The sequence below is a fragment of the Ciconia boyciana genome, chromosome 1 (genome assembly GCF_034638445.1).
Source record: "Ciconia boyciana chromosome 1, ASM3463844v1, whole genome shotgun sequence".
In the NCBI taxonomy this organism is placed as follows: domain Eukaryota; kingdom Metazoa; phylum Chordata; class Aves; order Ciconiiformes; family Ciconiidae; genus Ciconia; species Ciconia boyciana.
In genome coordinates, this window is record NC_132934.1 from 199692352 (window position 1) to 199716573 (window position 24222).

The 24222-nt window shown below is 42.8% G+C and overlaps 1 long non-coding RNA gene across 2 annotated transcripts in view; it reads right to left on the reverse strand.

The window, feature by feature from the left end:
• The window catches only part of LOC140648640 (uncharacterized), a 29159-nt gene extending 10836 nt beyond the window's left edge, over window positions 1-18323 (reverse strand). The window contains exon 1 of one of the 2 annotated variants that reach the window (XR_012041303.1): window positions 18200-18323. This is a non-coding gene — a long non-coding RNA (uncharacterized lncRNA). Of the gene's footprint in view, window positions 1-18052; window positions 18120-18199 lie in introns of those variants that run through there. The other variant, XR_012041304.1, reaches the window with a different exon arrangement.
• Between the last annotated feature and the right edge of the window lie 5899 nt (window positions 18324-24222).

Consider the following 24222-nt stretch of genomic DNA (forward strand, 5'->3'; position numbering starts at 1 on the left):
CAATAAGCACATCTTGGAGAAATCAGTCTTTTTTTTCTCCATGGTCCAAGTGCAGTTGGACTGCCCTTTTGAGGAGGTAACCAGATACTATGTGCTAAAGTGGATCGTCCTGGAAAGCCTTGTGTGGTATTTTCTGTGACTCTCATACAAAAAGTATTTGAAGAACACTGATTGAAAATCTCCTGTGCTGTGGAAGATAGTTCCAGGGTTCCATAATTCAGGCTGTATGCACAAAAATATTTGTGATTACCTGAATCAAAGGGGGCCATTCTTTATTGAAACTATTTCATTTGATGCTAATAAACCATTGATACTTTCATTGTTGAATACTGCAAATATCTTTTCCTTTTAAGCACAATCTTTTAAGAGAACTGTTTACAACATGCCTTGGTAAGAAACATTTTTCTTGGGTTTTCTCCAACCATTCTTGCTAATGTGCTAAGTTCTTCCATCCATTACCTTAGGAATAGGCAATGCACTTTAATCTAGAAGGTGGTTTCCTGTCTCTTGATGATCTGGTTCTTTAGCAAATCTTTCTGTGTTAAGCTTTGTTTTTATTACTAACTGACTACATTAGGACTTAAAAATTTTGTACAGTCGAAGTAGGTGTGGTACTATTTATAAATCAAGGGCAAGTTATGCAGTTTTCATAAGGTGGTTTATATTGCATATTTGAAATCTGGAGGTGTTTCAGGAATGTATCATAAAACCACCTTCCATAAACTGTCTCTCAGGAAACAGTAATGATAACAGAGGCAGACAGATCTCACTTTAAACAAGTTACCTCGTACCCTTGATTTACTAAATATCTGGAATTTTTTTTAACCAGATTGAAAATCTTTCCAACTTTTGAAGTCTTATCAGCTGAATTTTCAGAAGATTCACTTTACTGCTAGGATTTCCAAACACTCAATAATGTGAAGCTATATAGCCATATAAATCTTGCCTCATAAGTTTTACAGATTTATGAAAATCCTAATTGTATACCATATACTGGATAAAAGTAAAAATAATTCCATATATAAAATAATAAAAGTATACTTATTAATTAAGCTGCCAGACCCCAAAATGGTGAATTTATAACTGCCAGAAAAAGATTTGACATCTGTGCAATTTAGTGAACATGAACTGTAACTTTTCTGGATTTTACCTCACTTCTTATTTTCACAGAAAAATGTGTGCAAAGCTTCATGGCTGACGATGTGGGTGTCAGAAGCCTGAAAGGGTGAAACAAATTGGAAAAGTAGAATGAAAATATATAAAAACCTGTAAAATTACTATGTTCCCTGACTGTAGGCAAGAGCTATATTTAGATCTGGTAACCATAATGAGACATTGGTCAGAAGATGAAGGACAAATTTCAATACATGTTCATTACTTTAAAGAAATTACACCTTGGAGTAAGCCTTTTATATTGAAAAAGTACAGCAGTAAAAAAAAAACAAAAGTTTTTGTGCAGAAAGTAGTTTACCTAGCCCTATATTCTTCTGTGTTCATTTTGCTGTTATTGAATATATATATGTGTAAATAAGAAATGCCTTTCACAGCTGAGATTCTCCATTTGCTCCATCCTTCAGTGAAGCCAGTTCATAGCATCACAACTGGTTCTTGTGTGAAGAAGCCCTGGGAGGGTTTTATTTTATTTAGCTATCCTGAAATATTTTTCTTGCTTGTTCATTACCCAAGGTCTAGTAAAACCTATCTAGCATTTGACATTTATCTCATTTGGGTTTTTTGTGGAGGACCTTGAAGGCCCAGAGAAACAGCTAGGAGACCACAGATAAAACTCAGATACTGATTTTTAACAAAGCAGCATTTCTTCCAACTACTTCCTAAGTATTTGAGTTTAATGTGTTTTAGTTGACATGCAGCACACAAATAAAGTACAAACTCAATTATTTTATTCCTCTATGCAATTCTAATTCCCTCTTTTTACACCTATGTCATAATCATACTGACTACACCAATATCTATTGAAAACCACCTGGATTTGTAAAATTAAATACAAACAAACACCCATAAACCAGAAAATCAGCAGTAATAAAAATAAACTTTTCCAGATTATTTTATAACAGACAGGAACTACTCCTTTGAGGAACTCTTTTTGTGTAATAGTTTAGAGAAATTATATTATGGAGTTTAGATTATAATATACATGTCAACACAGCTTGAAATTAATATGTTATGAAAGACACCATGTCACAGCTGCTTAAAAACACTAATAATGAAATAAAAACATTAAAAATAAAAAAGCTTCATATGACTGAATCTGATCCAACAGGTCCGGTTTCCATCATGATGCACTTGACGTGGAGACAGAACAAACAGTAAAATGTCCAAAAGGAGGTCATTTATCCTCCCACCTCCTCTCCCTCCTCTCCCCATTCTCAGCCCTGTCTCCCATGGGCCAGCTCTGAGGGTTGGTTTAGTGAGTTGAACTGGAGGGGTCTGGCAGGAGGCAGAGCCAGCTCAAGTTAAAAGTCAGGAGTGGATGGTGAAGAGCGAGGGGGCAGCGAGAAGCTGAACTCTTGCCTTTTGGGTAGGATGGCCATCCTCCCTGTGAAGCGGTACCCTCAGCTCTCTGACACCGTAACGTTGCTTATGCAGACACCAGACCTGAGGCTTCAGAGATTAGTTCCAAAGTGAAGTCACAAATCAAAATGAATCAAAATCAAAATGAAATTAAAATGCACTTCAGTCTCAATGTGCCTTACAAAGAATTTGGTGACCTTACACTTCCTTAAAGATGGGAAAAATAAGACATAAGGAGGTCATTAGGGTAGAGCAGGGACCAGAACTTATGTCACCTGAAAGCTAGTCCTGTCCTCTGGCTGCCAGGCCAGAGTTATGATCGTGATTAGGGCTAAAGAGCCGAACACAGCCAGACAGGTTAATCCTGCTGCATCTGTCAGAGCCCAAAAAGGCTAGGGAAAGGATTGAAGGTGGTGGGACCTGGCCCTGCTGTTGTGACACTGAAGTTGGCTACAACTCCTGGTTACAGGAGAGCTTACATGTGACTGCCAGGTTCCAGCCTGATACGTTCCTCTCCTGCCTCTTAGCTTTGTGCAATGAGGTATCAAAAGAAACTACAAAAACTAAAGTAATGAACAAGAATCAGGTATTCAAAACCTGGAAATCCTTTCCCAAAGTTCAGGAAAAAAAAGTTGTAATCTCTTCTCCAGCTTTCATGTGATGATTTGGGCTCCCTCTGGAGAGCTCAGGAGGTGGAGGAGGAAAAATCAGAGCTGTGTGTCTTGTCAAATCACCAGTGCCACCCTACCATGCGGCTGAGAGGACTGTGACTGCAGCCGTCCTCCTCACCCTGTGGCTATGTGAAGGACAGGTACATTGCAGCCTGTCTTGGATGCTGCTTGCTCGGCAGAGGCCACCCAACCTCTGGGTACAGCGAAGGACTCGCCCCTGCTCAGCTGGGCATCTCCCAAGGAGCTGGGGCTCCCATCAAAAGGCTTTGGAGTGTTTTCTGTCTTGGTGTCTCTGTGTAACTATACCGTCAGGGCTGGTTGCTTCCAAGGGAGCTGTGGAGCTGTGGGTTAAGGGGTGACCCTGGGACTGGCGGTGCCCTCACCAGTGGGGTGCAGCCCCACAGGGGTGAGCACAGTGGGCAGAGCTGCAGGCTGGCAACAGGGTCCATCAACAGCCCCCAGCCATGGCCAGTGATGTCCTGACAGTCCGGTCAGGAGCAAAAGGAGATGGGGCCAGAGACAGGCTGGAGACAAGTCTTCAACATCCCATCCAGGAGACAGGCGGCCTACACGCGAGGTCTGAGGTCTGTGCTGGGGGCAGCGCCAGGGACAGGGCTGGAGACCAGCACTGCTGTGGTGTTGCTGGGGCAGGGACTGATGCCCCCGGGGGGCCAAAATGGGGTCCTGGGCCCTGGGCAGGGTTGAGGGGAGGGACACAGAGAGTGCTATTAATGACATCTCTGTGCAGCAGCCCATGGCTTGTCACCCATAGACGGGGCATTCCCAGTCACAGGAGCCATTTCAGATGGGCAGCGGGTGGAAAACAGCCATGCACAGGGTGCTTCGCTGCAGAGGCTGTTCATGGCTGGCCCTATGTGAGCTGTTGGGGCTGGGTTGAGCTGCTGGTGGCTGCAGGCCCTGAAACTGCTTTCGTTTGTCTGAAAACACAGAACAGAAGAAAGGAGGCTTCATAGACAGCTAAATATTTTCTGAAAGTTTTCAGACCTAAGGTCCCATAGGCCAGGTTGGTAAATGAGAAAGATGGGCATAAAAGCACATGATCTTGAAGACTAGGGCAAGGAAGTGACTGAGGTAACAAAGAAAAAAAACTCTTACCAAAAAAAAAATCTTTAGTTGTACAGGAAAAGCAAAGACATAACAGGAAGAAAGAGAAGATAAGCGTGCAAGGATGAAAGAAAATGTACCCTGCCTCAGCTGAAGAAACACTGGAGACCACCAGGCCCAGGAACCCCAGCACAAAGAGCTCTATAAGAGAAGACAAAGGAAAGAAAGGTGACACAAAACCTGAGATGACACAAAACATGGGCAAGAAGCAGAAGCATCTGACTGAGGACTGCTCACAAGGAAAAAACATTAAGCTTCTTAAGAGAATGGATCCAAAGAGCAGTGGTGTGCCAGCTGCCACACAGGGACCAGGGTATGACATAAGGTAGTTCTATTATAAAGACATAGAATGTCAGAAAGCTCTGTGTAAAGACACAGAATGTCAGAAGTGTGCTATGAAGCTGAAGTCAGAAGAACTTTAGGTGCAGACCTAAGAACAAATGCTCCCATCACCTGGAGGACTCAGATCTTCTCAAGTGAACAGTGGAGGGTTTTCTTCACCAAAGAGTCACTCCACCAGCCACAGCTGATCATGTTTTAGGCCTACAGAAGAGCTTTTCATAGAAATTAGCTTGGAAAGTAGCAATCATGAGGCAATTCTGTTTTACATACAATGGGAGTTTGAAAGTAGGCCAACAATTCAAGTGTGGCTGTTTAGGAGGGAAGAATGATGAACCCCACAACTCATCAGCTATAAAGTTTTAATAAATGGGCCAGCTATTTTCAGGTTGTGTCTAAAGGATGCCCTTAGGAAAAGCTGGCATGTGGATAGACAGCAGCACAGGCAGAGGGCTGGCAGACTGCCTTGAGGTAGGTCCCAAGCCACAAACTGAGAGAAGTCACATAAGGAGAAAAAGCCTGAGACACAGTGAGGCCACTGCATGGAGGAGGTGCCTATAAGCACACAAGGGCTGGGGAGGGGGGATCAGCCCAACAAAGGAGCAAAGGGATGTAGGAGCAGATGTGGCTGTTTAGGTATTTTGTGAATAAGTAAGCTGAAGAAATGCTGGCTTTGAGCCTAAAGGACTAGTGAACCCCGGAGTATACCATCCACCAGGCTTCACATTTTGGTGGGACTGGAGGAGGGATGGGACCCCAGTGACAGAGATGACAAAAGGTAGGAATGCTAAATGCCAGTGCTGGGGTGCCTACCCCCATGATGGGGTGCTTCGCCTGCCGATGGAGACTGTGAAGCATCAGGATGATTTTGAGGAGCCAAGTTTGGGATACTAACTACACCAAAGAGGAGAAGGGGTGCATGGTCCCTGAACGTCCACAAATCAAGGAGCAAAGGGGAGGACTCTCCAGAAATTGCATCCCAGCAAGTAAAAAAAAAAAAACAAAACAAACAAAAACTGTAAAAAAAATTGAATAATCACATTAGAAGGATACTAGGAGCAAGAAGAGTGAAAAGGAGGTACAGAAAGCCAAAAGCTCTCAGAATAACAAGAGGATTGTCAAAATGCAAGTTGAGTTTGACCTTGCAAAGGCAATGAAAGCAAATGGCCAAAAAAATGTATTTCTACAGTAAAGAAGATAGAAGGAAGTAGTTGGCTTTGCATTGAGAGGACAGAGTCAAGATAATCTGTATATTGCCCAGAACTACATGAGTATCTTGCCTTCTTTTCAGTGCAGCTGACAGTGCAAATCTGCTCCATGATCAAACAGGGAGATGCATGTGGTCATCAAAGTGGTGGCCTCCACAAAGGACACAGTTCCAAGCACTGAAAACACCCCTTGTTATTTGGTTAGGAGCAGGCAGGTGGAGAACCTGACAACCTGTCTTCTGCTAACGTTTTCACTATGGTGTGAAAACTTGAACATAAAAATGTACACATAGCATGGGATTCTGGTAAATCCATCATACCAAAAAGCCCAAGAAAGTAGGATGCACAGTCCTTAATGTGGAGGCAAAAGGAATGATCTAGACATTTGGAACCTGATAGTTTGAACTCAACACCATGCACAACTTGAAAACAAAATGTATGAAGGGAATAATTAAAGACATGGAGATAACAGAAGATGGGATAAAAGGTTACTGAAAGTATCATACCAGATTCAAAAGAACTCTTGTTCACAGAATCACAGAATCGTATAGGTTGGAAAAGACCTTTAAGATCATCGAGTCCAACCGTAAACCTAACGCTACGACGACCACCAATACACCATGTCCCTAAGCACCTCATAAAGACTAAAAAGTCTTTTAAATACTTCCAGGGATGGTGACTCAACCACTTCACTGGGCATCCTGTTCCAATGCTTGATAACCCTTTCAGTGAAGTAAAATTTCCTAAAAGGGTTCTGAGATGTTAAATTTAAAAAATAAATTTATGTGGGGGATATAATCTTTCTTTGTGAAATTAATCTGGAATAAGTGGGGATTAATACAAGAATTGTAAGGTGCACAAGGAACCAACTAAAGGCAACCAGCAAGTGGGGAAGTACCTTGCCACAAAAATGTTGGCTTGCTAATGAAATATTCTGATAACAGAAATTTGGAAAGCATTCTTATTAGGGAGGAGAATCTGAATAAACAGGAAGAACTAGATGACCTTAAGGAGTGAAGCAATTAAAATGGGATAACATTTAATGGTATCAAATGGCATGCTCTGTACCTAAGGATTTATAAAACAGATTTATGCAATAAACTAGGAGCACATCAGTTCAAAAGGTGAGGAGAACACCCTGAATGTGCTAACTATCCACAGGATCTGTTGCCAATGTAATGCAACCAAGACGAAGGTAGTGCAAACCTAAAATGTACCAAGGGCCATTTCAAATCCAATTACGAAAGTATCAGTGCTATTGTTAAAACCCTGGGAGATCATGTTTGGACTATTGTATACTGTCACAAGGAAAGATTCCTCTACCCTAGATTAGGCATCTAAAAGTTAAGTATTTTAGTATGAACAAGTCATCCAAGGCTCCTTTACATACGGTGAAAAGAAATCCAGAAAGCCATTCATCTCAGCCTATAATAGTGTCTAATACAAGTCTAATGCAATGGCTTTTGGAGGTTTCTCTCTTCTCTTTCTCATCTTTGAGTATAAGGGTGGTCAAGGCTGAACACCTCAGATGTGTGAAAATAGGTGAGGTGAATCTGGGTCAGGAACAGAGGCTAACAAGCACTGTCTGACCCATGGGATGAATTTCACCAGGAACAAAAAGATATAAATTGACTTGATAAAGTCTGAAAATAAAAAGGTGTACTATCACAGCCATGAGGGTTTACAGCCATGGTGCAAAAAGATCTAACAGGTTTTAAGATGAAGACCAGTGTTGAAGGAGACTAGCAGAGAAAGAAATGAGATTGAATGACTCCATTCAGTCCCATGGTGCTACATTTAAACCTTGCTAGTTATCAACTCATTGTTTAATCAAATTTATGCTTTACGGGCCATTTAGAGATAGTCATTCAATAGTATAGACAACTTTATGACTTCACAGTACTTGCAGTATATTTATAGCGTACTTCTTCCTAAAGTAAAACACTATGTAAACAAAATTGTCCTAGACAAGCCTGTTCATATTTGTCAGCGGCTGGCAAACCACAGTGTTTCTCAGTTTGCTAAAGTCATCTTTGTTTTACCACTACTTTTCTTTGTCTCTCCTCTAGTCACAAATTGGCTAAGATTCTGGATGAAGTTAAGTATCAGTACTAAAATGTTGTGAAAAATACTGCTTAACACACTCTAAGCAGACTTATTGTTCATGTCAATAAACGTAATTTTTTTCCAAATAACCAATATAAGTCTTTGAAAACACCCTGCAAAGTAAATGATGGGACTTCAAATAAAACTGTCCTGCTTGATATAAGGCTATTATTCCATTCCATTATTATGAATTGTGTATCAGCACATATGTTTCTCAAATACTCTATGTTTCTGCACATGTTTCTCAAATAGTGTGTGTTTCTGCATTATTTTGCAATCCTGTGACCTAGTTAGCATTAAATCATAAAAAGTTCAGCAGCTGAGTTTTATCCTTGCCTATAGAGCACACGTACCATTACTGTTTCATAAACAGAAATAAGGCATTTAAACATCCACACTATATATCCATACAGCTATTTACATTTTGCCTCTTTCTTAAATATGATAGCTAACATGTGACATTAAGAATCATCAGATTCGTGTATCCTTTCAGCGTCTCATGATTTTCAGAAAGAATAAGAGGGGGCACTAGAAGATTTGCTTATGATCACATCCTTCCCAAGCTCTAACCACGGAGCTGTCCTTTGGCCAAACAACTGAGATGATTGAACCTTTTACCTTCTGTATTTCTTTCTTGCTAATGCAAGCTGAAATATAAAACCAAGGATAAAGCCTTCTTTCTAGGTATACAGCAGAGCCCTTATGAAGACCCCAGTGGGGTGGAAAATTCCCAGAAAACAGCTAATGTATTTGCTGTGGTAGTTTCAATATTCTGCCTGAGGGTGCCCATGCTCCATCATGCCTCCCTGTAATGGCTGACCCATAAAAACTCTGCCAACCAGTTACAACTGGTGGATAGTGGAGCTATTGCTTGACCTCAGCAGTAACAAACTGCAAGGTATTTATTCTGTTTTTTTAAGAAAATCAAGCATATGTGATTGCAATGTCAGGCTCCCCTGATAACTCCTGAAGCCACTGGCCAACTTCAGCCAAATCTGGAAGAGCTTCAAAAACAAATTAAGCTCCTGCAAGTCTGTGGGGGAGTGGTGGTGAGATAGAGGAGGGAGAGCCCCAGGGTTGTCCCTCTGGAAGGGGAAGGGCAGGAGGGCAGCGCAGGGGAGCTGCAGCATTTGGTACCGTTTGCTGGGGAGCAGCAACCTCCAGATGGGTATTCTGACAAGCAAAATCCAGCACCATCTTTTACTCTTGGAAGCCAAATTCATATCTGATCTGAAAAGATGCACAGCAACCAGTCAGTCAGTGGAAAGATCTGCTTAGCTAAAATCCCCTACAGAAAGCTTCAGCCCAGGCACCGCAGGCACCGGCACCTCCAGTGTGGCCTGTTTCTCCTCCTCAGCAGCAGTGGAGGAAGAGCAGATAGTGACCTCCCTGTCTTAGCATCGCTCTTTGGTATAGCCACCCAACTGAATCACAGCAGGATAAATAGCCAGATAATATAATGACTGCTTTCCCCTTTTGTTTAGCTTACAAGAAACAAAATTTACACCCTGCTGATGTGCCTCCTCAAGAAATCTCTCACTACACTATGAAGATTGTAGTTTCTTCCAAAACTGACTTCAAATGCTACAACATACACCAGTGATACCATTTGGATAATGGTAGACTTCTGGAAAAGTCTGGAAAACTCTTAAAAAAAAACCTCTTAAAAAACTTCTGGAAAATGGTAGACTTCTGGAAAAGTTCAGCATCAGTTTTCAGAGAATGGGGTACAAGATTTTGGCATGTTCAAGGCAACCCTGTTTTACAGTATCACCAGTGAATGAGCAGATTCCAAGGAATGTTTGAAAGAAGGATCCTTAATTCCATCTCCAGTTTAATGTGACCAGCTCTTGGATGCTTATGGGTGTGTTTAAATTAAGCAGAGTTCTCCAAACCTGCAGAAAAGGGAATGCTTCTGTGTCAGCTGGATTCCCATATGATCAAACTCTCCAGGGAAGGAGGGAAAACTTTTTATTATTTCATGCAAATATTTCTTTCTGTGGAAACTAAACATATATGGATTAGCAGACTGAAATTGCTGTGAACAATTCCAGTTCAGGGACAGGATCAGAGCGGACTCCTGAAATTTATTACAAATACCAAAGGCCGAAGGGGGATGAGCTGCACCTCAGAGGTGGAAGGAAAGAATCTCCCAAGAACAAGCCACAGTCAACATGTCATCTAGGCAAATTAATATCCCTGCTCCCAGACAGAGAATTTTTTCGAAAGGGAGGGAGAAGGGGTGCTATTTTGATTTATAGGGATACTTCAGAATTCAGGGCTTAATTGTACTTTAGCCACACAAGCTTGTTTAAGATATCGCTTCTTTCAAATATTTCAGACCTTCCTTCCTTGAAAGCTCACATCTTCAAAATGACATCCAGTAATGCTTCATAAAGTACGTAAGAACAAACTGAGATAGAAGTCCAGACTGCAAACACTGAGATTAAGATCATTACCACAAAGAAAAACATAAAGCGTGTTCCGCTCCCAAACAAACAATCCGTCCTTTTTACTTCCTAATTCACCTATCAAAGATAACTGGGGGGAAAAAAACAACCCTGTTTATACCTCCACGCTGGATGCCACCCTCTGGGCGAAGGCCTGGCACCTTCCCGCAGGTGCCGCTTTCCTGGATCCATGTCAGACACTTGGAGTCAACAAGGAAACCCCTGGGGAGAGGCAGCATGGGGCAGACGGGGCTGGCGCTGGCACACGGGCTCTGCACCCGCCTCGTACCCCGGCACCCCTCCTTCTCCCTGCCCTTTGCACGCCCCAGGTGTGATGGGCAGGGGTGTTTTTCTGAGCAGGTCGTATTGTTAGAGTTGGAGGCAGAGATTTTTTTCCTGCCGTGTGTTTGCACAGCACCTAGCAGACGGGATTTGTATTTCAGTAGGGCTACTGGAATAAAAACTTGAAAATAACAAGTAGCAATAGAGCTGCAGATACTCATCCGGCGCATTTACCCTCCGAGTCCAGCAATGTTGAAAGTTCACTGTGTTACCAAGGAGTTCCTTGAATGTCACAGCTCCTTGCTCTGATAAATTAGTGTCTAATCCTAAAGGTGGCTCATTGGTTTTCAGTATTAGGCCCTTAATCTCCTTCCCTAGCTCAGGAATCTTCTCACCCTACACCCGCAGAGATCATCAGTCATTCCTTTGCCCAGAGTTACCAAACAACATCCAATTTTTTAGTAAAGATGTCAAAGTGTCTGTCTAAACATCTTCTGGTTTTGGCCTGAAACTGATATGAGTTGAAAGTGTCCAGCTCTTCTCTAAATCCTGACAGTTAGCTAACAACAAATAAGAAACAGCCCAGTGATTTACTATGTCGATCCCACATTGTTGTGCTCTGTGTTTCTTTAAGAAAGGTGTGAGTGTATGTGTAAGAGTCTTGAAATACAGTGGTTGCCATGGCAATTATCTGTGTTTAGAGAGTGGAGGGGAGTAAAGTTCCATGTAAGTGGCCAGAGTAGAGTGCAAGTTAAACATGCCTCTTTGCAGGTCTAAATTATGTACTTTTCTCCACCCCCCCGCTAAAAATATTTGTGAAAATATGCATAGATTGTCTGATGAGCTCCAAACTATTCTTGCAACAACACCAGCTTTCCCCCCCTCCCCTCAATATTCCCACTCGCCTGTAAGTCCTGGGAGAATAAAGCACAAGCCTGTGGGGCAGGGGAAAGAGGAGTTTGTCTGAATACAGACTGCAGAATTGCCCGACCGTGCTCCCATCCAGGAGTTTGCTTATCTGGTTCATTTCTCCTTAATGGGACTGAGTGCATTACTCTTAAAAAGCTAACAGATCAAAAATATAGGTATAGCTAAATGGCTGTAAATTTAATTGGAAGAGAATGTTATATAAGTATATATCATCAGGACAAATATCTCTTAGCATTTATATTGTGCTTTACATTTTCTAACTACTCTGTGGATTTGTTGCTTTTGAACAAATGTGCATTGTGCCTGGAGCTGGAAAGTCTATACTTCATAAATCTTTGTCCTCACATTCTCTCTCATTTTCATTTATCAGCCTAGATTTTTCCCCCTTTCCTCACCTTCACAATAAGGGTATGATTCCCAGCCTCCACATGCATGCACACAGTCTGTGTATTTATTTGCCAGGTGTTCAACTCTTGATGCTGGCTCTAAGGCCCTGCATGGGGCTCTTTTGCTTTCACAGAGGAATATTCTAATGCTTAAGGACAGTGATCACTAACAGAAATTGTGCAGTCTGATGGCTGCCTGCTCTGATTTCACAGGGATAGTGTTCACCTCAGACTCCACAAAATGAACGGTGATTTTCAAAATATCCACAGGCAAGACTCCATTCTGCCACCTCCTGCATACCACTTCTCCCAAATGGTCTGTGATGGACACTGTTAGGGTAACGAAACTAGAGCACACACTATGCAGTAGGCCCGTGTCAGGAGCAATGGTAACACTAGGAATAAGTCATTCTTTAATGGTTATTTAGAAGTCACATACAACACTTACGTGCTCCACTTGACCATCTAGCAAATTCAGCAAAGGAATTGATACCATGACAGTTTGACATAGACACTCTTGAAAATGTGTTCCTAGGGGCTTCTTTAAATACTAATGGGTAAACTGCAAGATGGAAATACATGATTAGGTCATTTTGAAAAAGTGGATCCTGAGGCTCTGACAGTTCCCAAGCAGCTGTTAGTAAAGGAGCCATGGGTTCCAGCAGCTCTGAAATAAGGAAAGGGAGCTGTATTTACTCCTAGATCCGGCAGTGCCACGTTGGATGACACTGAAGTAATTTCATCCCTTGGTTTCCCTCCTTTACCAGTGTTTTAAAAGTTATATTATAAGTTACCAGTGTTTTAATATAAATTACCAGTGGTTTAAAAGTTTGCTTCCTCTGCAAAAGAATGGTATTTTTTTTATTGAACTCAAGAGTAAGCTTTACCAAAGAATCAGAAATTATTTGGTCCTTGCCTCACTGTGTTTACTCTTCAGTTTTACACGAGGCAACTGGTGACACTGATAAACAATTCAGCTGATGAGGCAAGGAAAGCCAAAGATTACCAAAATATGATCACAGTTAATTAAGGTGTGTGACCAGCATGATGGCTCCACGGCAAGGTGGTTGGTTTGGTAAATATACTCCCTTCTGGTAGGCAATGTGGGAAGGGTGGCGTTTTAGGAGGGATCTAGGCAAGAAGAGGGTGGTGAACAGGTGGAGAATAGATGTGGGAAAGGTCTTTCATGATTACAGGTGTACTACCATCAGCGGAGCAAATATGCCTATGCTGGGTTTGGCTGGGGTAGAGTTCTTCATAGTAGCTAGTGTGGGGCTATGTTTTGGATTTGTGCTGAAAACAATGTTGATAATACAGGGATGTTTTCATTATTGCTGAGCAGGGCTTACACAGCGTCAAGGCCTTTTCTGCTTCTCACCCCACCCCACCAGCGAGGAGGCTGGGGGTGCACAAGAGGCTGGGAGGGGACACAGCTGGGACAGCTGACCCCAGCTGACCAAAGGGCTATTCCACACCATATGGCATCATGCTCAGCATATAAAGCTGGGAGAAGAAGGAAGGGGGGGATGTTCAGAGTGATGGCATTTGTCTTCCCCAGTAACCGTTATGCGTGATGGAGCCCTGCTTTCCTGGAGATGGCTGAACACCTGCCTGCCGATGGGAAACAGTGAATGATTTCCTCGTTTTGCTTTGCTTGCATGTGCAGCTTTTGCTTTACCTATTAAACTGTCTTTATCTCAACCCCCGAGTTTTCTCACTTTTACCCTTCTGATTCTCTCCCCCATCCCACCAGGGGGGACTGAGTGAGTGGCTGTGTGGGGCTTAGTTGCCAGCTGGGTTTAAGCCACGTCAGTCTTTTTCGGCACCCAATGCAGGGCTTGAAGGGCTCGCGATAACAACAGGTTTGGTTGGAATGTGCTAGATCGAATTTATAGCTGTTATTGCTGTTTAGCTATTAATAGGCAGGCTCCTGTGCTTGCCATGGGGCTTGCTTGCCTTACTTGTATATTAGAGTCTAGTGCTCATTAGTGGCTGCTTTTTGCTTTCACTGCTTGCTGCTTGCTGTACTGTTTATCATCTTACTCTGCTGTGCCTGGGAACATTTTGATAACAGCAATGGACATGCACCTGGGCTGGCAGATGGCCAGGGCATCGCTGCTGTTTCTGTGCTGCTGTACTGGGCAGGCTGAACTCCAGTGTGAACTTGAGTCGAAGGGACTGTGACCTGTGGATGAGTCCACACAGGAGCAGGACACCCTGAAGCAACTGTGGCCGTGGATAAGTCCACGCCAGAGCAGGTATACCTTGAAGTGTCCATGGCCATGGTTATGTCTGTGCCGCAGCAGGTATACCTCTGAAGGGATTGTGGCCCAAGGATAAGTCCATGCTGGAGAAGGTACACCTCGAAGCATCTGTGGCTGTGGGTAAGTCCATGCTACAGCAGGTACACCTTGAAGCATCAGTTGCTGTGCATGAGGTCATGTTGGAACACCTCAAAGCATGTGGCCATGGATAAGGCTCCACTTGGAGCAGGTACACCCCTAAGACACTGCAGTCTGTGGATAACTCCAAGCTGGAGTAGGGGCAAGGGGAGGAGTTCATTGCAATGTTCAACCTGATGGTCTGGTCCATAGTGACCAGGGGTGGAGACTGTAATGGAAATAGCTTTAAATTGTTGTAACCCAGGATTTGAGTTGCATGTTATAGGAATTACTACAGCAGGAACCACCTGAACCAATGGAGGAGAAGCCTTACAAGAAGCAGTGCAAGTGCAGCAGTGACCCCCACTTGAGCTGGCTTTGGTGCCCAGTAACTCCATGCAACACACCACCTCTCCTGTCCTGAGTGACCACCATAACAGATGGAGCCCAAAGTCGTGGACTAAATTAACTCAGTGGACACTTTGTGGACATTTGTGGACATTTTAAAGACATTTTATAGGGGTGGTCCATAGACTGAGGGAATGATATCTGTGTATTTTATCAAAAGATGGGAAGGGGGTGGGTGGTTAATGAGGATGTATTGGATAGTGTGGGACCTGAGCATGACATAAATAGTATGGAATAAGGGGTGGAGAATGTGCTAGTTTTGGCTGGGATAGATTCCATTTTCTTCACAGTAGCTAGTATGGGGCTAGGTTTTGGATTTGTGCTGAAAACAGTGTTGATAACACAGGGATGTTTTCGTTATTACTGAGCAGTGCTTACACAGAGTCAAGGCCTTTTCTGCTTCTCACCCCACCCCACCAGTGAGGAGGCCGGGGGTGCACAAGAAGTTGGGAGGGGACACAGCTGGGACAGCTGACCCCAAAGGACCAAAGGGATGTTCCATACCATATGGCGTCATGCCCAGCATATAAAGCTGGGGGAAGAAGAAGGAAGGGGGGGACTTTTGGAGTGGTGGCATTCCCAAGTAACCGTTACGCATGATGCAGCCCTGCTCTCCTGGAGATGGCTGAACACCTGCCTGCTGATGGGAAGTAGTGAATGAATTCACTGTTTTGCTTGCTTTGCGTACACGGCTTTTGCATTACCTATTAAATTGTCCTTAACTCTACCCACAAGTTTTCTCACTTTTACCCTTCTGATTCTCTCCCCCATCCCACTGGGGGGGAGTGAGCAAGCAGCTGTGTGGTGCTTAGCTGCTGGCTGGGGTTAAACCACGACAATGCCATAGGGGTAAATTGTGTCCTTTGCCGCTACAATAGGGATTGTATTTCCAGACCCTGAAGAATGGCAGGTCACAAGCATCACACCATCTACTCACTTGCAAAGAATGCGCTGCACCAGTTTGAACTTCCCTCGAAGCTAAACAGATCCAGTAATACAAACACTCAATTGAAAGGCTTTTCCAAAACCACCATCTCAGAAAAGTCACATTTTACAACTAAGCAATGCACTCTCTTCCCTACCATCTGATTTACTGCTCAGCTATTGCTCTTCAGATTATTCTCTCGAAATATCTAGCTTATTCAATGAGCATGGGAGCATGACATAGACTCAGTGGACAGATTGATGAGTCTGGGTGTCGTTGCTTAGAGTATCTCAGAATGTGTCATGTGCTTCTCAAGGTCGATAAAGACCCTGCCCCATAGATCCTGCTGCCTAATTGTTCTATAATTATGGTAACCTTTATGAAAGCTTAGCAATAAATAGCGCTTTCCATGAGGCTAGTTCTGTTTCAAAAAGTAATCGCTTGCATATGCACGGTATGACTGTTTCTCCATAAGCTGAAGTCACATCATCTCCTCCACTTTGTTCCCGTAGCAGCACGCAGCAAGCAGCTGTATGCTAGTCTGTGGTTTAACCCACTTTCTGAGGACACGGGCTAAATCTGTATTGTTCTGCTCATGTATATGCACGGGGGCTGAAAATATTCAAAGAAAAAAGTGCAGGAGCATAAGATGGGTGGAAAAAGACAGTGTGGCAGAGAATAAAATGTGAAAACTGTCCTGGTAACCAGGCAGTCCCCCCATTGCCTGGGGGTACCTCAGACTTACCAGTTCTGTTTTAAAGAGGCAGGTTAGAAATGCAGAAGCTGTCTTGGAGAGGGAAAAGGTCCATCTCATCTCAAAAGTATTCTTCACATTAGTGCGATTCAGTGAAAATGTGTATAGCTAACTGTCCTCTTAGACTCAGGAAAGAAGGTTTATGAAACTCTAAATGACCGTGTTAGCACAGGGCCACGTGTGGTCTGGCCCCCTCCACCATGTGCCTCCCGGGAATCCTATCCTGCCACGCTTGCCAGGACTGCAGGTCAATTTTAACTTTAGTTTACCCTCGCACCTTTGCAGCCCTCCCAAGCCAGGGATTAACCCTCTTGTGGGTGCCATGGTGGCAGGACAACCCTGCTAGATGGACCCAGCAGTTTCCTTTCTCCTGGGGGAGCCTTAGGAGCATTAGTTATGGGTGGTTCAGTCCTCCCTCCCCCTCCAGACATGAAGCTATGCACAGCCTGAGATACAGCCCATGTGCTGCTCTTTCCTAGCCCTCAACATTGTTTTAGCTTTATGGAAAGTATTACAAAATAACCTGTAGATGAGACCATGACATAAAGAACCTTATATGATTTCATTAACTGTCAGTTTCCTAAAGTCCTGAGCATTTTGGCCCTATCTTCCAAAATACCTACGGTGTGTTCTGCAAAATACTTGCAGCCTTGCAGGATAACCTCTATTTTTTTCAAGACTCTTTGCATGCTTGCAAAGTGCTTTGCTGGATTAGGCCGCAGACACTCGGGTACTCTTTAGCTCATTCGCGTGCTATAATGAGGTAGTTTGTACTAGATTTTCAATTTAGTTGTAGAGCTTGGTCCATTTCAATAAACTTTCTTCATTAAATAGGTAATATAAAGCTAGAAGCGTTATGATACCATGACTGTGAAACACCAAGTACCTGCATTTCAGTCTACTTTAGAAAAGAAATAGCGTCTGTAATTTGTAAATTTTAAGATAAATTAAGTGCAGTGAGGAAGGTATTAAAAAGAAACGCCTTAAAAACAAGTGGGGAAACTCAGTCTTTTTCATTCTGTGAAGAGATTGTGACAGCATATGGTACATAGTGGGTGGTTGTTCTAAACATAACATGTATGTGTTCGACCTAAAATGTTTTATTGGTTCCTACTTATGAGAGCAGCAGCTAAAAATGACTGATGACTGTTCTTTCTATATCAGCAGCGTGTAAAGGCCCAAGGAAAAAAAAAATCAGTCTTTATATTCATAAACATTTTTAAACAGCCATAAAACTCTGTTTAACATAATGTGTTCTCCAAGGTACCCGAAAGTTTAATGTTTCCTCTTCATGAAACCGTAACACTACAGTATTATTAATTATTACTATTATTTCTAGATCATCCTAAAATATGTCAAAAAAAAAGGGGAATAATCTTCCCTTCCCCCAGAGTTACTGTAGCTCTCATGGGGACAATATCCTTTGAGAGTATAGGTATCTAGCACTACACACCCAGGTTAGCTTACTACAAGGGAAAATGCAAGTCATGACTACAAGTCTCCTAGATCTATAGGAGAAAACAATTATATCCCCACCATCACTGCGACCCAGTACCTTATAAATGTGAAAGCTGCACAGAGAGCAAAATCTCATCGTTGTCCCCTCCTTTCTGCCCTCTGAGAGTTATTATCATGGAAGGAACTGAGGCTGAAACTGGGAAATCTTACACTGTGCTCCAAATAAGGCCAGTTTGTTACTAACCTGTCCTCCTGTGGCAGCAGTTCCTGTGTCTGAGGCCAGCTGCCAAGCATGCTCCTTCTTCCTCCCACATGAGTTTCATCCTTGTGGTCAGCTGTTTCTCGGAAGCTGAGGAGCATAATTGATATTGCAACTATCAAGCTGTGCGCAGAATGAGCTTACACAACTTTGTGAACATGCTTTTCTTGCCCTCTCCACCCACCTTTCTCTAAAGCTATGTGTTTGTTGGTAAAAACAGGATTCGGTTGTCAGTTTTATGGGTGGAGCTCAGGTGCTTCTGCAGACGTGTCTCCTAATCTGGGGAACAGACTGCACCCAGGTGACTCTCCCCTTTGAGTGAGCTCAACCCAACGCACGAGGGGCCCGATCCTTGCACCCTGCACCATCAGCAATGCCGGCGTTACTGGCTGGGAGGGACCTCTCAGTCTAAAGGGAGTCCCAGCAGGTAGCCTGCTCGCTGGGAAAGCAGAGATGTTGCGCATGTGCCTTCTGAACCTGTCTCGTCTCTGAACTTCACCTCCCGTGTAGCTGTCCTAGTGTCTATGGAGGCCCTTTGGTTACCTGGGTTCAGAAAACCAAGTCTGCCCCAGCAGGTGTGGGATAATTCCCTAAAGCTCTGGCTGTGAGAGACATGAAGCACATTTTGTGACTTTGTCCCAAAGCGGCACAGCAAATTTAGGAGGGACATGGGCTTTGGAACAAATTCAAAACTGTCTGTTTGGGTTTTGTGGCTGGTTTTGTGGGGTGTTTTTTCAGTTGGGTGGGTGGGTTGTTTTTTTCTTGTTTTTCACCAATATGTCACAACTGCAAGTCTTTCCAAGGAAAGGACTGCAGAGCCATTCAGCAGACGGTGCCTCACCCTCGGAAGGACTGGCCACTGAGAGCTGTGCAAAAGGATTCTGGGGAAAAAATTCTGCTTTGTGTTTGTGCAGTCTTACCCTTGAGAAAGGAGAAAACGCACCCAACCTGCTGTAGTAATGACTTTTATCAGAATTAGAGCATGAAAAAATCATTCTTCTCTATCTTACTGTGATTTGTCCAAGTCTGGAAAAGGAGACACTGCTGAGATATTATGTCCTTTAATCATTACTGTCATAAGAACGTCAAATCTTCTTATTCATAAAAAAACATATCCAGCCCCACATGCGGAATTTTTATTAAAATTATTTTTTTTCTATTAAGTGTTGATCTGACAAAACATTCAGATATCCTGAGTATTATGAAATCTGTGCATCCTAATTTCATTATTTATGATGTATATAACCTCAAACACTTGTGCATGCTGCTTAAAATGCCTGAGAGATTCTTGCCCCAAAAGATGCTAATCTCTGTAATACGCAAATCTCTGAGTGAAGATATGCAGACTATTGTGGGGGAAAAGCAAAAGAAAAACAGTCACAACAGAGACAAGTGTGGGAATCTGGTTGCAATAACATTATGTGATCCCTGTTAATATACACATCATCTCATGTACTTTCCCCAAATGAATTAGATAAGGTTAGATTTATATAGCACCTTTCAATTATTTTACTGATGCCAAATATGTTTACACAGGGGGTGTCTACAGAGCTACTTGGGAAACTTTACATAGCACTGCAGTACACTGGGGAGATAAATCCTGAGTATACAGGACCAGCATTATCCCTGCCTATTGCAGCACTGGGAAATGAAGTCACTTATGATGTAGAAGGAAGCGTCATGTCATGCAACACCTCAAAAGACTGAGGAGACAAGAAAGGCTGTCAAAGAGTATTCACCTTCTTAGAAACTAATCCCCCAGCTATATAATATTCAGTGATAGTAAAAAGAATCTTTTGCTTATAAAATTCACTATATTTAGGCCCTTGGTAGTGCGATTATGCAAACAGACAGATTTCAGACTCACTTTATTATAACTCAGTGGTTAATGACAAAATTTCCAGTAGTGTTTCAGAGATGTTGTTTGACAGTATCTGTATTTCTAGCAAAGAGTTTGCTCCAGTGCTTTTCTTCAGTGGGATTAAAGGAGTTCTTCTATATTAAAAGTTTTATATTTTGATGGATATTAAAATTAAAGTCATACTTCATTAAATCACTGTAATATAGGAAATGTAATGAAACATGTTTTAAATTAAATGGTTTGGAAGGAAAATCTGTGTAACCATTGACAAACAACGTTCTCTTCAAAAGTAAAATTGCAGTTTTAGTATACAATTCTTTCTGAGTCTTATATGAATTGTCCAGTTTTTCAGTATTAAAAGACTGAAGAAAGCATAGAAAGTGTTCATGTGGAATGTGTTCTCTTTCGTCATTTTTAAAGCAGTTTTGCCTAACTAGTTCAAACACTAATTTAAACTGCATAAAATTGAGAAAAAATCACTAAACATCTGCAAACAGGGAAGAACGTGATAGGTGGCATTTATTGGATGTCCTCAATAAAACACAATTATATTTTTCAATGGAAAAGGCTACGAAGCAGGTTAAATTGCCCAACTGAGTGAATGCAGTCAGCTTCTCTTGAACCAGTCACAGTGGATGAGGCCTGACATAGATGTTTGTTTTCTTTTAATAGGTTTCTCCAGGTTCTAACCATGATTTATTTCAAGTGGGAGTACTGACAGCAGTTAAAATGAGAGAAAAATCATTTCACAGTTTTATTGAATGGACTCCATCAATAACATTGAGAGAAACAAATTAATACAACAGTCATTTAAAAGCTAGTGAAAACAAATCATGCACCAAATCACAACTTTAATGATTATTTAATGATACACTGCACAAAGAAAATGTGTTGTATTTCTTCTGCCTGGTTTCCACTGGGCACCTGGTGTAGTGCCACACTGGAGATGCTGTGTGGATGAGGATGAGCACAAAACCCTTGAGATGGGCAGAGAAGAGGCTCATGGAGGTGTCCGTGGGTTATGCAGGTCAAGGAAGCTGCAGAGCCAAGGCAGATGAGAAGTGGAGCTTTGCAAGAGCTGCTTTTGGGACACATCTCTGTGCAGCAGTGCCAAGGATGGCTTCAGCACAGAAAGGAAGAGTACGTTAATGAAATTCACTGCTGACATGATGCTGGGAGGCATCTCATGTGCATAGGAGAGACTTTCTCCCTAAAGGGGTGGGGGCTGCTCAGAAGGTCTTGTCTCCAGCTCTGAGAAACATGGGCACCAGCATTTATAGCAGGCACTGTGGCTGGGTCAGTGGCTCAGCACTTCCAGAATGTGGCTGCCCCAGGGTTGAGCTACCTTCTGCTTGTGTTTCTTTCTGCAGGATCCTCTGGGATAGACTGTCTATCACAACACCAATTCTTCCTCTCATCTTTGCAGCCCGTTCAGTCAAAGAGCTCTCAGACATAACTGATGGGCACTTAGAGGAGTGTTTGTGTCAGTACTTCCCAAGCCCTCTCCTTTATCAGGTACTCAGAGTTAAGCACATGCTTAAATATTTTACTGGATCCAGGCCCATTCTCACACACGTAAACCAGACAGGGACAACTAGAAGTGGTCAAGAAATGACAGGACAGTGCTCACCAGGAAAGCACATGAATTGCCATTAAACAGGGGATAAATTGCAAGAATTTAAAAAACACTGATGCCATAATCCAGCTGTTGAGTGACCAGGTTCCCAGTGTGCACACACTTCCAAGAAAAATTAAAATATGGACACGAGGCAAGCAGTTGCCTAGTGTACTGCTGAGTGCACGGGATTTATGTCTGAGTAGTTAGTATTATATTACACTCACAAAGTAGTATCCAAATATCAGCAGCTGTGTCTTGTATCCATTATTTCCCTTCTCCCCCAAATATAAACCTTCCTCACCTTTTTAATTAGAAAAGCTGTTTATTGACTATGACATGGAAATATTTTACATGTTGTTGTCCAAAAATGCCATTATTAAATAAGCAGGAAAATATGTTTGGTGGTAAATAGAGATGACCTTTAAAACAATGTCAAGCCCACACACCCCATGATTTGTGCGTAGGTATGTGTTACTTTAAGTCGCTGTATATTACCAGTAGCGTGACATAGAAGGCTGCTATGGAAAGTATCTTTGGTTAAAGAACTGTAGGGTAAATTAATAATTAAAAGCTAAAATGCATAGTCAACTTACCTAGTAAACTAATAAATTCAAACCTGTTCATGGGAGGCCTGACTTTATATTCATGGCAACATGAATAAAAATCAATTTGGTTTTTATCTTGAAAAATATTTTATAGCAGTTGACTGAGGTCAGGACATCTCTTACTTTCTTGGCTGACTCATTCATCACTTGTACAGCAGCCTTCTCATGCGTAACAGAGAAGTACCAGTGTCACACAACAAGAGAAGTGGCACTGAGAAACCCAGGAAGAGAGGCTGAATTCACCTGTGTAAAATAATGTCATTTTTCAGAAAAGATCTACAGAAGAAAAATTAATTAGGCAAGAGTGCACCCTATCCTTCCCCCATGCCATTCCAGTGAAATGGAGGGGGTGTGTGGAGTTATTCCAGGAAATCAGCAAAGATTTTTGCATTTTATCATTGTTGCTCTTGCCATTTGTTTCAGTTTCGGTTTGTATTTAGAGAGGAGGGATAAGAGGCAGAGAAGGAAGAGCAGGAAAAGCTGTCTTTAGGGCAAAACACTTACTTTGAGTGTCAAATTATTTCAAAAGTATTGTGAACTTTTACCAAGAAGCCTCAGTAAGCTGCTTTAATGTAGATGCAAATATAACTGGGTAAGAGACCCCTGATCTCATATCTCACATGCTGGTGGCAATCCTACGTCTGCAAGAGTTTTCCAGGAGTCACCACAAGGATATCCAACCACAAAGTCTGTGCTGCTAGGCATCTCTGCCAGCACGTATTTCTATCATTATCAAGAATACAGTCATGTAACTCTATGGGCATTTTATTTTGTTAGCTGCAATGGACAGTACCTGTTGTATTTGTTTTACTTTACTTCTTTTAAAAAGCTGTGGCTGGGTGGGAGAAGCAAGGCAGCTCGTTGCCTTGGACGTTGTGTGGGGCTCAGGTAAGGGAGGGGACCCTGAGCCTTCCCAGGAGCACCCGCACGTGGGGAAAGCAGGGGAAAGCATGGGATGAGGCAGCTGGGAGACGAGGAGAGCCACAGACTGGTATTCCCCATGTGCTGACACTTGCAAAGCCATGTTTGGGAGAGTGCTGTGAGCAGCATGGAGCAGGCATCCACCAGAGATGGCCAATGGATGGATGGACGGATGGATGAGGCTCACTGCCATGACACGGACAGGCTGTATGGTGTCACAGCACCTCCAAAAGTCACCAAGCTGGTGGTATGCAGCCAAGCCTGGAGGAGAAGGCCCAACTGCAGAAACTCAGCATGCAGAGGAAGACCAGTTCACAAATCTCTTATTTTCACTTTGTCTCACCCAACAGATTTTAAGCTTTGTTTTTAAAAATTTTCCTGTTACTATTCCTGTTCAAACCACCCTGGATTTTGAGTTTAAGAGCCCTTTCCATAGTTCAGGTGTGCTCTGTCTTAGTGAAGGCTTCCAGGAAGCCTGACCCAAAAGCTCTGCCTGAGGCGGGGTCCCACCACCCTCACTCTCCATTGCAGACCCCTTGGCTGGCCAGGGTGCCCGGGCTGTGCACCACTGCTCAGAAAGCACCATGGGGATGAAGCCGTGGGAGAGCAGGTCAGACTGAGCTCCAGCACACCTGGGATCTAACCAGACCCTTATGTAAGGAAGGGAGTGTGCAGGTCCTCGTGGACAGACTTCAAGCTCAGTGCAACCCTAACACGATAGCTGAATATTTTACAGGATACTTGTACCATGAGAACCGCACATGGAGGGCAAGGGTTGATAGAAAGAGGCAGCAAGATGTAAATAAATAAATGTTCTTATTTTGTAAATGTGAGAGGTCTGTGGAGAGAGGGGCAGCAAGACTCCCTCACAAGAGACAGACCAGAGGGCAGCGCAGGTATGTAAAGGCAGTCCCTCTCAGGTACTTACCCAGAGATTTGGCAGAGAATTTTTCAACTGAGCAATTCTTTACTGGAAAACAGTGATTCAGCAAATCACCAGTTT